General features: G+C 25.0%; 1 protein-coding gene across 1 annotated transcript in view; it reads right to left on the reverse strand.

The window, feature by feature from the left end:
* LOC129607932 (putative uncharacterized protein DDB_G0282499) overlaps window positions 1-12580 on the reverse strand; it is a 102595-nt gene extending 90015 nt beyond the window's left edge. Inside the window, exon 1 of the mRNA XM_055519195.1 lies at window positions 12107-12580. The gene's annotated coding sequence lies outside the window, so the exon portion shown is untranslated. The remainder of the gene's footprint in view (window positions 1-12106) is intronic.
* Window positions 12581-13386: the final 806 nt, after the last annotated feature.

Consider the following 13386-nt stretch of genomic DNA (forward strand, 5'->3'; position numbering starts at 1 on the left):
GCTATACCTTTCAGTTGAAACACAGAGAGACAATTTCAAGTGAGCTTCTCAACTAAAATATTAAATCTGGATAACCTATCCCAGTCAGCTCATTCCACCATGCTTTGGAGGCCATAATGAACCTGAAGCACGTCAAACTTGATCCGACTGCTGATTAATTCTGAGCCGGAGTAAATTTGATTTGAGTTTTGATTACCATCCAGAGACTTTATTTGTGAACATAAATGCAAGTGAATATTGGATGTTTTATATATGAGCTTATTTCCATGATGCTACGAGTATATAACAAATTTCTTTGAATTTTTTTTTTGTGTTAGTTAATGAATAAATATTTAAACTTAAATATTAAAAAAAGTTTTATAATTTGTAATTGAGTTTCTTTATTTAATATGATGAAGTCATAGTGAAATTTATTTTATAAGCTTGTTAAAATTTTCAATTTAAAATTTATTTTATAAAATAGTGTTACTTATATAGTACATGTATGTACGTAAATGTGCTTTATATTGTGTAGAAATGTAGTTAAACGAAAATAGTGTTATATTTATTTTAATAATTAAAACTAGTAAAATTTAAAATTTTAGAAAAAGAAGAGAAAGTTTTATGTTATTCTTTTACTTGATGTTCGTTTAAGATTTAAAAATAGAGTAATATGCTTCTATTATTAGAGCAAGTGATATGGAACTTGCATGTTTATGAGTTTTTCTTAGCAATTTATAAGTTTTTGTTCTTCTATCTTGCTCTGATTCTAAAAATAATATATAAGTTATTTAATCAGTTAAAGTCAACAAATTTTTTTAATAATAGCTTTGATAATTATGGTCGCCTAATGTATTTCTGACGTACATTAAAAATCATTTCTTAAAAATTGTTTAAGAAATTAAAAATAGAAAGTAAAAACATAAAAGAAATAAGCGTTAAACCTAGCAACGAAAATTTACAATAGCAGACAATCTTCCAAAAGGCTTTCCTGGCTTTCATAAAAAATTCAACAATAACGACCCTAATGTATGCATTTTAAAAAAATTAGAATTTAGTAGCATGATTACAAATAAATTTGTATTCAACGGGTGTGGATCCTGTGTAAGCTACTGGGATAATGAGTCCTGTTACTTAATTTCAAAATTTATTTAAATTTATTTAAATCGTATCCAGTTTTGAGAATTATTATCAAGTATTTGTTCCAGATTTTCTCAAAAGCGTCACTCGAACACTATATTTATAACACCTTATTTTTATTTTTTGTATATGAAATTAATTAAAAAAATATTTCTAAAAATACTTCATTATTGTTATACACTTATTGCATAGCATTCTCATTTTGTCTGCTTTTTTTATGCCATATTATGTTTTCAATAACGAGTTCATGTACGTGTTGCATAAAATTCGAGAAAAATTATAAAAAGTACATTCAACAATTACTTAAGTACATAATTAGAGACAAACTCTTATAATATATTATGCATTTTTATTATTACTATATTATTTCAATACATACATATGTACATACTACAAATTTATTCTTGTATAAGGATAATACTTGGTAAATAATGAGCGTCTATATATGCAATATTATTAAAAAGAACAAATAAAAGAAAAATTCCATTGTATTATTCAAGGATTCAAGAACAACAACCGAATGAATAATGTAGAGAAAAAAAAATAGAAATAAAACAATATAAATTTATTTTTCAAATTACGAAAAAAAAAATACAAAAACAAAAAAAAAATGGAAAATTCTATTCTATTTTATAATAAAACTATTATTATTCTTTTATCTATCTATCTATTCATTTAATGTAAAATAAAGAAGGGAAATTTGTAGAAAAAAAAATAGAAAAAAATAGAAAAGAGGATGTAAATTTAGTTTTGACTAACTTTGGGTTCCTTGTATACAAAAGTCTAGACAATTTATTCGAACAATTTAATTTGGAAATTCATAAGAAATTCACAATAATTTTAATTTTATAGAATTTTTCTAATTTCTTTTTAATATTATAATTATTATTAGTTCGATATTTGACAATAGATTCTTAGCTATAGAGCTCATATTTTAATAATCAAATTCAATTTGTTACTTTTACGGGAATTTAACAATTTAAAAATACTCCTGATTAGTTGGAAGCGTGCATTTTATAAATGAAATGCTGTTTTATATGGAAACTTTTTGATAAGGGCGTGATAACAGACTTGAACTTTTTGATAACAGACTAATAAATTTAATTGATGAAGGCTTACCATTTATTTTTTGCATCATAAAAATGTAATGCCATCTATCGGGATAATTGTGTAGCTGCAATGGGGAATGTCATACATCTTGAGTGATATAATTTTAGAGTGTTATATAAAAAAATTAAACAGTTTCATTTCAAATATTTTCTGTTTAATTAATTATTTGAATTAGATTATAGATTTGCTGATTTGTGCAACGGGGGCAACAATGCACCGCGACCCCAATACATTAAAAAATTTGAATTAGAAAATATGAGATGTTTTCATTTCGTTTAATTTTATTTTAATTATATTTTCGTAAATGGCGGAATAATTCAAAATTTAGTTTGCTTTTTTGATTCTGCCCACATTATCAGTCTTCTTTTCTATTTCTATTCAATTACATTTTGATTATAGGGTTAAAATTTTCATTTATTAACAATATCCTATATTTTTTTTAATATTTATAAACGAAATAACAATCATCTAACACCCTCCGAATCAAATATAATGTGTATAACAAATATGAAAAACATACAATTTTTTATTTAGCTAAAAATGAAAATTTTCATTAATTTTGAACAATAGGATGGTAAAAGAACATACAAAAAAAAAAATAAAATATAGAAAAATATAACAGCCTCAGAATGAGGATGTGAATTTTCTGTATTAGAATCCATTTTTACAGAATGAGTATTTAAAACAAAAAAAAGGCACATTAAGAAAAAAATGTTTTGTTTTTTTTTGTTTTTTTGATTCTTTTGAGTAAAAATATAAAAAAAAATCCTATATATATGCAAACTAAATAGAATAATTAATCAGTTGGTTTTCTATATAAAAATATTATAGTATAGTATAAATTTTTAGGAATATCCACAAGTACTAATAATGTTCAATGTGAAATGATAAAGAAGATGAAGATAACGTGTAGCCCTACAGAATACTAAAAGTATTCTGGAATTATAAATAGGACGCATTTTATTAAAACAATTAAGTAGGAAGAAATTGATTTGATACAAAAAATCTCTATAACATTTATATGTTGTCGTATTACATATAGGAATTCCAACAATTTGCATTAATTTCAGCTTAATAATAGAAATAGCCCCGATTTTGGGAGGTAATATGTCCGTGTTTTTCCTTTAAAATAAAATTTTAGGAATTTTTTCCTTTAAGAATAAAATGTTTATTAATTATACAAAATATGTAGCAATTCTTTGAAAGTTTATCAATAAAAAAAATCTAGCCTTTAACTTTTCAACTTTTAAAATTTTCTAAAAGCATTACTGAACCAAACGCATTATCCTCAATATACATAATATTTTGCTCTATGATTCAATGCATTAGAGCACCTGTAGTTATGCAATTTTATTTTGTAAAAAAATCTTGTTTGCTTTTAATTTTAATTTATTGTTTTTCTTTTCGTTTCTTGTTTTTTTCCCCTTGTTGAAATTTTACCAAAGAATTCAAATTGAAAAAGAGAAAAGAAAAAGTAAACATAACATAGAAAGAGAAACAATTTTCCGAATGGTTTAGGATTGCATGTGAAAATAATATTTACAAAAACTTATAAAGGAGATTGAATACAAAAAATATTTTTCTAACATTTAGCTATATAAAAAAGAAAAAAGAAAATTTTAGAATCTAATTTAACAATTTTCTAAAAAGTTTGAAATGAAAAATCAAAATAAAGTTTAAATAATGAAAAAAAAAATGATTTCTTTGAATATTGTTACTTTTGAAGAAAAAAAAAGAGAATAGTTGAAGATCTTGTAAGAAATTTAAAATTTTGTAAAAATTTTCTATATCTGAGGAGAGATTAAAAATTTAAAACGTTTGTATGGGAAAATATAGAAAGAGAATAAAAAAGTTAATAATATTGAACTATATTGAAATGAGTACGTTGAACTTGTCTACGTAAGAAACAAACACATATACATAAATGAATTTAATTTGTCATTAGTATTCAAAATGATTTCGCGAACAGAATTAAAAATTCGTAAGTAATTGGGAGTCGAGTAGTTGTTGTCGGAGAATCAGAATCGAGTAGTTGGAGTCGAAGAGTCAGAGTCGAGTAGTTGTAGTTGTGAGAACCGGAGTCGAAAAATCAGAGCCGAAGAGTCGTAGTCGAAGAGTCGGAGCCGAAAAGTCGGAGTCGAAGAGTTGTAGCCGAAGAGTCGTAGCCCAAGAGTCAGAGATGACGAAGTCGGAGTTGAAGAGTTGCAGTCGAAGAGTCAGAGTCGACGAGTCGGAGTCGAAGAGTCAAAGTCGACGAGTTGTAACCAAAAAGCTGAAATCGAAGGGTCGGAGTCGAGTAGTCAGAGTCGGAATTAAGGAAAAAAGGAGGTGCAGTTTCTAAATCAATGACTATGAGCAAAAGAATGAAAATCGGGGAATCAAAGCCGAACGCTAGGACTTAAAGTTAAATAGACGGAGTAAAATAGTCTAATTAAAAAAATCAGAGAAGAAAAGTGAGAATCGACTAGTAAGCCTCGTAGGAGAAGCCGTATTATAGCGTTGGCCTAATCCAGTATATGGTGTGTATATTTATGTGAAATTTTAATATAAAAGTTGACTTTGCAGTTTTGCCATAAATAATGGCCGAATTAAATTTTAGATTCCATTTTTTTATCTTTTTATAAAATTTAGTTATTTTTAATATAATTTTTCAAGGAATTTTAAATTAAAACTTTTTTCTAACATGATACACAAGGGAATTGTTATTTTTCAATAATATAATTGATGGTCAAATTTGAATTGCTGTAGGCTTGTATAGTTACTGCATATAAAAATTTTCTATAAAAAATATTTTCAAACTATTTATGAAAACTTTTAAAAAAATATGAAAGTTAAAAAAAATTTTTTATTATTGCATCTAAGAAATTATTTAAAATTTCTAAAGATTTTCTCTTAAAATAAAAAATAATGATACAAAATAAAATTCATGAAGAAAACTTTGTCTTTATACCGGAAATTCCTGTGAACTACTTACAGTATTATTGACATTATATTTCAATCTTTTATAGGATAAAAGTTTGTTTTCCTATCATCATATGGACAGTTACAATTTTCTTTCTATAATATCAAGTATTTTAGATATAATAAAAACAATATTTTTTATATTGACAAAAATATAAAGAGATTCAATAGATCAGGGTTTTAAAAAAATATAACGCAGGGGCCTTACTGTATATTTCAATTTTCGTGAAACGATTGTCATATTCGAAAAAATGGTAAGTTATGGCATCAATTTGTGTGGTGCAATACTAAAATCGAATCACATAGAAATGCTCCAGTGCCGGTTCTACATATGATATAGTTTTAATTCCACATATTTTATAGGAGAATGATACGTTCTTTCTTATTTTCTGTAAATATATTTATATATTGGATTTTAAAATTTGCCTATTTTAGGAAGGAGATGATTTGGACCGGATGGAGTGTAATTATTTTGAAAGGAATCAAGGTATAGTAAATGTACGCAGAAAGGCGGCTATTTAGAAATTACTTTGTCACGGGGCAGCTATTCTGCAAGTATGCGACAATTGTACGTGTGTTGTTAAGAAGTTTTGCGATGATAACACAGGAATATTAAAAAGCCAATTCAGTTTTAGCTGAACAACTTGTAAACAAGTTATAAACTAAAATTGCTATGGTACGTACTTAGAAAAATATTATATAATTTTACTTAAATAGTTAAGCTAAAGGCAGAGTATATTGGACATTAACAAAATTTCCATAGGAATTTTAAGTTTCACATCATCAGGATTAGATTTTAAACTCTAAAATAATTAACTGAAACTAATCTTATGCATAACTGCCCGAATTCTAAAGTATATAAGTTGTGTGTACTGAGCAATGAATAGAATTTAGAATTCAACTTAACACGCACTTCTAAACACAATTAAAAAAACTTCATATAAGAAATTTCAAAATGGGCACGAAAATATTATAATATAACAGTTAAATAACTCTGACATATAAGTAGTATATAACTTGTTTTTTATCATTTTATATAAAACATAAATTGTAAATTATTTTTTATTCTACATATATAACAGAAGGTACACGTTGAAACAAAAAAAAAATATAACAAATTACAATATAAGAGTTTTGTACATGTTTTTACCATTTATACAAATTGAAAATAAGAAGAGAAAATATCTTTTATTTTATTTTATTTTTCTTTGGTTTTGTTTTTTATAATTGATTAGATTTATTTTATCATCCCAATATATGTATATATAATTGATTTCAAGAAAACGAGCAAAAAAAAAAAAACCTAAAAGCAAAATTATTAATGACAGGAAATTCTCTTGAAAAATTATACCCCATTCTACCTTAAATATTTTGTGTGTTAACATAAATATTTGTATAAATTTCTATATGTTCTTAAATTATACAGGATGATGTACCAACAGATTTTTTTATTAAAGAAACAATCAGTAGACTTCTAGTTCTACTGATTTCTAAATTATGCAAGTATTTGTAATAGGCATTACAATAATTTAATTAAATTAAATTTTTTAAATTCATTTTAGATTGAAAGCAGAAAACATAAAAATAGCAGAGAGGAAACTTAGTAAAATGACCAGTAATCGGTCGACTACGAAAAACTGGGGGAATCTCCAATCAACAATTTTAAAAAAAATGCAAAGAAATTAGTGCAAGACTGACAATGGTGACATAACCAGTTTTGGTCCGGTTTATATTATTTCGTTATATATTACTTAATTAGAATAGAATTTCCCTCTAAGATGTCATGTCGAAGTTGTCGAGGCGTAAACAAAAAAGCGAAACTTCCATTATTTTTAGCAAATGTTTGATTATAAGCCTGGTTTCGGAAGATAAACATGATTGAATAGAAGATAATGATTTCCATTAGGAACATAGACTGTAGAATTAATATTTAAAATGTCAGACTGCCTAAAATAATCTTTAATTTAATGTACAATGAAGACTAGGTTAAACAAGATTTTTAAGTAGAAGTTGAGTTGTCGATTCTTGACTAATCATTTAAATTTACGAGTATGTTTCCCTAATAATAAAATTATAAAATTTAAAATTAAATTTTAAAAAATTTTTGAAAGAGAAATTTTTAGTCATCCTAAGATTTTGTATGTTTAGGACAACTTTAATTTTAGGACAACTTTATTTAAAAGGCACTGACAAAAACTATTTCATAAAGTATAATAAAAATGCAATATTATTTTTGGTATTCTCTAAAAACAAAGAAAAACTCTTCAAATATTTCGAAGTAGGTACTATTTTCATCATTCTTTTCACTTTTATAATACAAGCCATAGATGGCTTTTTGATTTTTTTTGTTTTTTTGCTCTAACAAACCGAAAAAGAAATTCTTTTTTATTTCTTCTTTCGAATCGCATAATATTTTTTATAATGTATATATGCTGATATTTTAATGCCCACATTTATTTAAGTATTAAATTTAGGACACTCTGCACATATAAACTTATTACATATAATATGTATACGTATATTTGTATGATACTGTATGTGCCTACATATATACGTACATTTTACTTGTGTAAATGTCTGAAATAAAAAAAAAAAAACGAAAATAATAAATAAATAAAGACTTGTGGCTTCTCCTATTTATATAGTTCATTAACATTAGCTCTTACTTACACATATTCTTATACATACATACATAAATTATACAGAATGATGTATAGCCATTATACATAAGCTAGTCCTTAAAAGGACATCTTTTGAAATCAAATGAAATAAACATAGAAAACGAAAAAAATTAAACAAGATAAAAAAGTAAATCTAGTATAAAACATACATTATTGTTGAAGCTAAAAACAAAAAGAAGAAAAAAACAGAAAATAAAAATTATAAAAATAACAAAATCCTTAGGGAAGATGAAAAAGGCGACGAGGGTTAGAAAATTGTGAGGTTGGTTTTCATTTATCGTTTTTGCTTGTTCTTTTTTTTCATTTTTCTAAATAAAACAAATGCGGTGACAAAAGAAGGAACCAAACAAGCGATCTACTTTATTATTTATGACATTAAATTGGTAGTAAATTTTTATTTGTTTTGTTTGTTTGAAGGATTCTTTATTTATTTATGTTCAATTTTATATCCTTTTTTGTTTTTTTGTTTTCTCTCATTCATGCAATTTTTAGTTCAACTTTGTCATAAAGGATTTTTTTTTTTAACTCTTCTTGTTTTGTTTTTTCTCTCTCTCTTGTTTTCTCTGTTTGTCATTTTTAAAGTTAAAGTTTTTAGATTTTTTGTGTCCTTATTTTCCTTTTTATAATAAAATAATAAGAGAGAGAGAGAGAGAGAAAAATAAAAATATTTTTTAATATTTTTATATTTTATTTATTTAAGAATTTAAAATAAATTATGCGTTATATAAGTTTTATTATAGAAAAAAAAAATAAGAATAAAAAGAAGAAGAAAATTTAAAAATTTTAAAATTTATGTCTGTTTTAATAAAGTCCGTATACCCTCATATTAAATCCTTGTTGTTTTGTTCTTGTGCTTCTGTTTTTATGAATAGCTTCATTTCTTCTTGTTTGCTATTAAAATTTTTCAACGAAATTTTAGTTTTATGTTTTCATCTATTTCATTATTTCAAGTCATCATTATTAATTTTTTTTTTCCACTAAGGTTTTCTTTTATATTTTATTCATTTAAAAAGATTTGCTTAAATTAATGTATATGAGTGTATGTTAGATTAGTGAAAGTTTATTATGTTTGTAGTTATGAATGTATGTAAGTAAGGAATTCATAAAATAAATGTGTGCTCATAAGTCATAATTTGTCAATGGTTTTTGGTTTATTAAAAAATAAAAATATGCCTTTAATATGCGTATAAGAGTCTTATATGATGAATACTGGCTTACATGTATGTTAATGTGTATTTAAGAAGGCTTAATATTTATGTTACTGTGTTGGTATTTTTTCTTTTTTTTTCATTTAATCAGTACTTTAAGATCTTGACTATAGTATGACATAAACTTAAAGGACAAAATTATTTAGAAAATAAGTTTTTGTAAAAAAATTTCATGTGAACAGCATCTAACCGATTGTATTGTTAAAGTGTTGCATAATATTGTGAAAATTTCCTTAAAATATTTATTTCAAATGAGTTACGGAATGTAGGGTTTAGTTGTTGTACCAAGATAAATATAAATTTTAAATTTAAAGAGATTCCGTCAATAATTTTCTGAGATATGCTCAAATATATAAGATTTGACCTTAGTGAAAGTTCTGTATCTGAGCTCTGGTGTAAAAGTTCACATGCTGACACTTGATTTCCTCAAAAAGTTATGCCACTTGTTGTATTATCAGTTGGGAGCTTAGATATAAAATTTCAGAAAAATTCGCTAATTATTTTCTTAAAAATAGTCAAAGACATAAAATCGGTTCAAGTAGTAACGCAATTACAGTAATAATGATCAAGTTCCTAGGGAGCTAATATATTCGAAAAGCTGATCAAATGATCTCATTCTAAAAGTTAACTGAAATACAATTATATTTTCATGAACATCGGTTCAGCCGAACTTGAGATACATAGACCGACTGGCAGGTAGTCTGCTAGACAGGCATACTGATAGACATCTCTCTAAAAATAGTTTATTTACGTTCTAAAACAGAGAAAAGCATTTCTGATCAAAATTCGACATGTGAAATTTGATGACATCACATAACCTACCTTATAGTATTGAATGCAATAGGTAAAAATATTAATGGTGGATTAAGTAAGTAGAAATTATTTTGAAAATTTAAAAATGTTTGAAAAAGAAGTCCGAAATCAACTAATTCATTTCGAGGAAATAAGTGTCTAAGCCATTAATTATTGCCGAAGCGATCTTGGGAATTTAAGGAACACGAATTTAAAGGATTTAAATGAGAACAAGAGCGGGGATTTTTTTTATTTTTTGTGAGTATACTGTTAGTCTCATTCCTCAGTGCTACTTCAATATTTCAATTCTAATTTATGAAAAAGTAATGAATAACATTTCGCACCTCTTTCACTCGTCTGCTTAAGCTGGATTCATTGTTTCATTGCTTTTAAGCTGAGGTGTTTCAAGTCGAACTAACCGTTGTGAAGCCAAAAAATCAAGCTTTAACATTAACATTTTTTTTGGAAGCGTAGAAATACAAAAATAAAAAATTAAAAAAAAAAATTTAATCCCTTTCTTTGTACATCCCTTCAATATTGTAAGTAATTTATGTGCGTATACTTGTATAATTTTTAATGAATTTACTTTATTAAAATATAAATCTTATGTATATCTACTTATGTACATATAATATTGAGAGAAATCAAGTAAATAATTAGTTAACGTTACGTACATAAATTCTTTTAATTATGTTGTGCTGATAAAACTGGTAAACAAATGTTATTCATTATTATCATTACCTTTTTTTAAGGGTTGAATTAATTTTAGTTACATAATTTTGTGTTTAGATAATATTCAATCATTATACAAAGTTGATGAATTAAAAGTTTTTTTTGTTTGCATGCTTTAATAATGAAAATATTTAGTTATACAGGGGTCTTATATAATTTAAAAATTGTAAGGAAATTTTTTTTTATAATTAAAACGAGCTTGGTTTTATTGGAGAAACTATAATTTTTCAAAAAAAAAAAAAAAAGTTCATATTAAATTTTGATTTTTTCGGATTAATATTAAATAGTGTTAAAGCTCTGCTCCTTTGGTAATAGAGGACGACGCCTTAAAATAGCAATAAATTATTCTCTATTATTTTTAAAACGTATGAATCACATATTTCGAACTTTATAATGCCATGTAGAAGAAAGTAATGTTAATTGAAGCCTTTGTTGGATATTGGAACTGAGTCTAGAGAATTAATTAAATTTTGTGACAGCTGACACTTTCTGGTTAATTTTACAATTTTGTTACAATTTTACTGCAGATATATTTAATAATGATAATAAAAAAAGCACATAGCCCCTGGTTTTATTATCACTTTTTAACAAATATTAATGAAATATCGGAAATAATTAATAATTATGGCACACAATATTGTTGGAAAGTGCTGTAATGTTACTTATTTTCATTAAAATCATAACGGTATCAGATTTCTTAAAAAAAAACAAATATGGAGTTGCGCCCGATTATATGCAATAAATCATAATATGCAATAAATACCGTAGACTCGTTGCCTACGTAGTAAACTCCATGACGTAAGAAACTGGTGTTCGCGGTTATCTACAATACCGTGCACCAGCACTATGCTGCTCCCAGGAGCGAAGTAGGAATAAAAAAATATGCCATAAAAAATACTTACGAGTAATATAATAAAAATACATAATATTAACCTGTTAAGGCACAATTTTATTTTCACATATTAATTAAAATTTATCAATATTTCATCAAATCATAGATAAATAAAAAAATTTTCTATAATTTTAAATAATTTAGATCAGTAATTAGAACTTAACTATTCATAATAAGACCAAAGCTGAGACTAGAAGCATTCCTTTGTACATTCTAGTAGAGGGTTAACTAATTCTTATTGTTTTAAAATTTCAAATTAACCCCGTTAAGAATCGATCACTCAATTTCGAATTTCATTGAAAGAGAAAATAAATTATAATAAAATTTTCGCATAAGAAAGAAGAAAGGAATACGGGTACTAAAACGAACAATTTAAAAATCAACTGGCTTATTACACGCCTAAAAATATGCAAAAATATAAACTTACTATATAAATTCATCATTTACCGTTATATTATGCATATATAATATGTAAATATGTATATAAGTAAAATAATAAGTGCGATAATTGAAAAGGATCCTTTTTTTTATATTCATAAATAATTTAGAAGCATAAATTTCTCGCTAACAAAATGACAAATTTATGATTTTATCGTTATATTTTTTTTTACCGCTATTATTGTAGTTGTTGTTGTTTTTCAGCTTCTTTTATCTTTTCTTTTCCTTTCTTGTGTTTGTTGTAAAAATTTTTTTTTTTTTTGCTTTTTATATCAAGTTTATTAAAAAACTCTTGACATACTTAATTTGCTTGTAAAATAACAATAAAAATATAAAAAAAAAAAAACAAAAAAAAAAAGAAAGGGAAGCAAAATTCACCACAATATTCTTCACATCACCACTTTATCGAAAAGATAGGAAAATTTTAAAAGTTGAAAAAAAAAGTACCGAAAATAAGCCTCGACCGCACTACAAAAAAAAAATTTTTTTTTTTATTTTTTTTTTTTGCCTTTTAGTTTTTTTTTTTTTTGGTTATTTATATGTCATCAACCCGTACGTGATGGAATTTCTAAATTTTTATTTTTTCTCTTTTTTTTTTTTGTTTTTTCTTTTATTTTTTTATTTCTCGAAATTTAAACTACACTCTTTAAAATCCTATCTGATACTGATGATTTTTAAAAGATATCATCCGTATTTAGATATAAAAAATTATTTTCAAATTAACAAATGATTTCAAAAAATATGAGAACAGTTTTGATACACTGTTCTCAATTTACATGTACATATATGTATGTAAGGAGAACAAAACACAAAGAAGAAAATAGGAAAAAAAAATGAAAACAGAAAAGCTTTTACGTAATTTTTTTTTTGAGAAATAGGAAAATATTGAAAAACTTGCGCAGGACATAAATGTATAATTGAATATATGTGTGTGGGTATATGCATATATTAATATTGTATAAGAAATTAAGTATGAAAAGCTTTAAATTCTAGGTTATTCGAAAAATTTTTGAATTTATGAAAAATTTAGTCAGTTCGGTTAAAATTTTTTGCGTGGGTTTTTATAATCCAAGAATTTATTTGTAATCCAAGAATTCGGAAATTTACTTGTACATTGAGAAAATAAAAGGATTAACTACGAATATTACTTAAAGCTCAATAAAGCTCAATATTTTTTATATTATTCATTAAAATTTTTTAAATAATATCGAATGGACTATAAGGGATTTCTTGTACAATATCAAAAGGAGTTTAGGATGAAATTATTTTTCTTTGGTGTTTCGCCTCAGTTTAACTTCAATTATATAAGAGGAAACGATTTAAAAGTAAAATTGAGCCAATGCAGCTGAAATATACATGTGAACTACAAAGCTAAGTTAAAATAAAGAAATAACTTAACAAATTTACTTATTTTTGCTTTTTATAATATTATTTTTGTTGAGTTGCCTTGTAT

The sequence above is a fragment of the Condylostylus longicornis genome, unplaced genomic scaffold (genome assembly GCF_029603195.1).
Source record: "Condylostylus longicornis isolate FDR11 unplaced genomic scaffold, ASM2960319v2 ptg000030l, whole genome shotgun sequence".
Classification (NCBI taxonomy): domain Eukaryota; kingdom Metazoa; phylum Arthropoda; class Insecta; order Diptera; family Dolichopodidae; genus Condylostylus; species Condylostylus longicornis.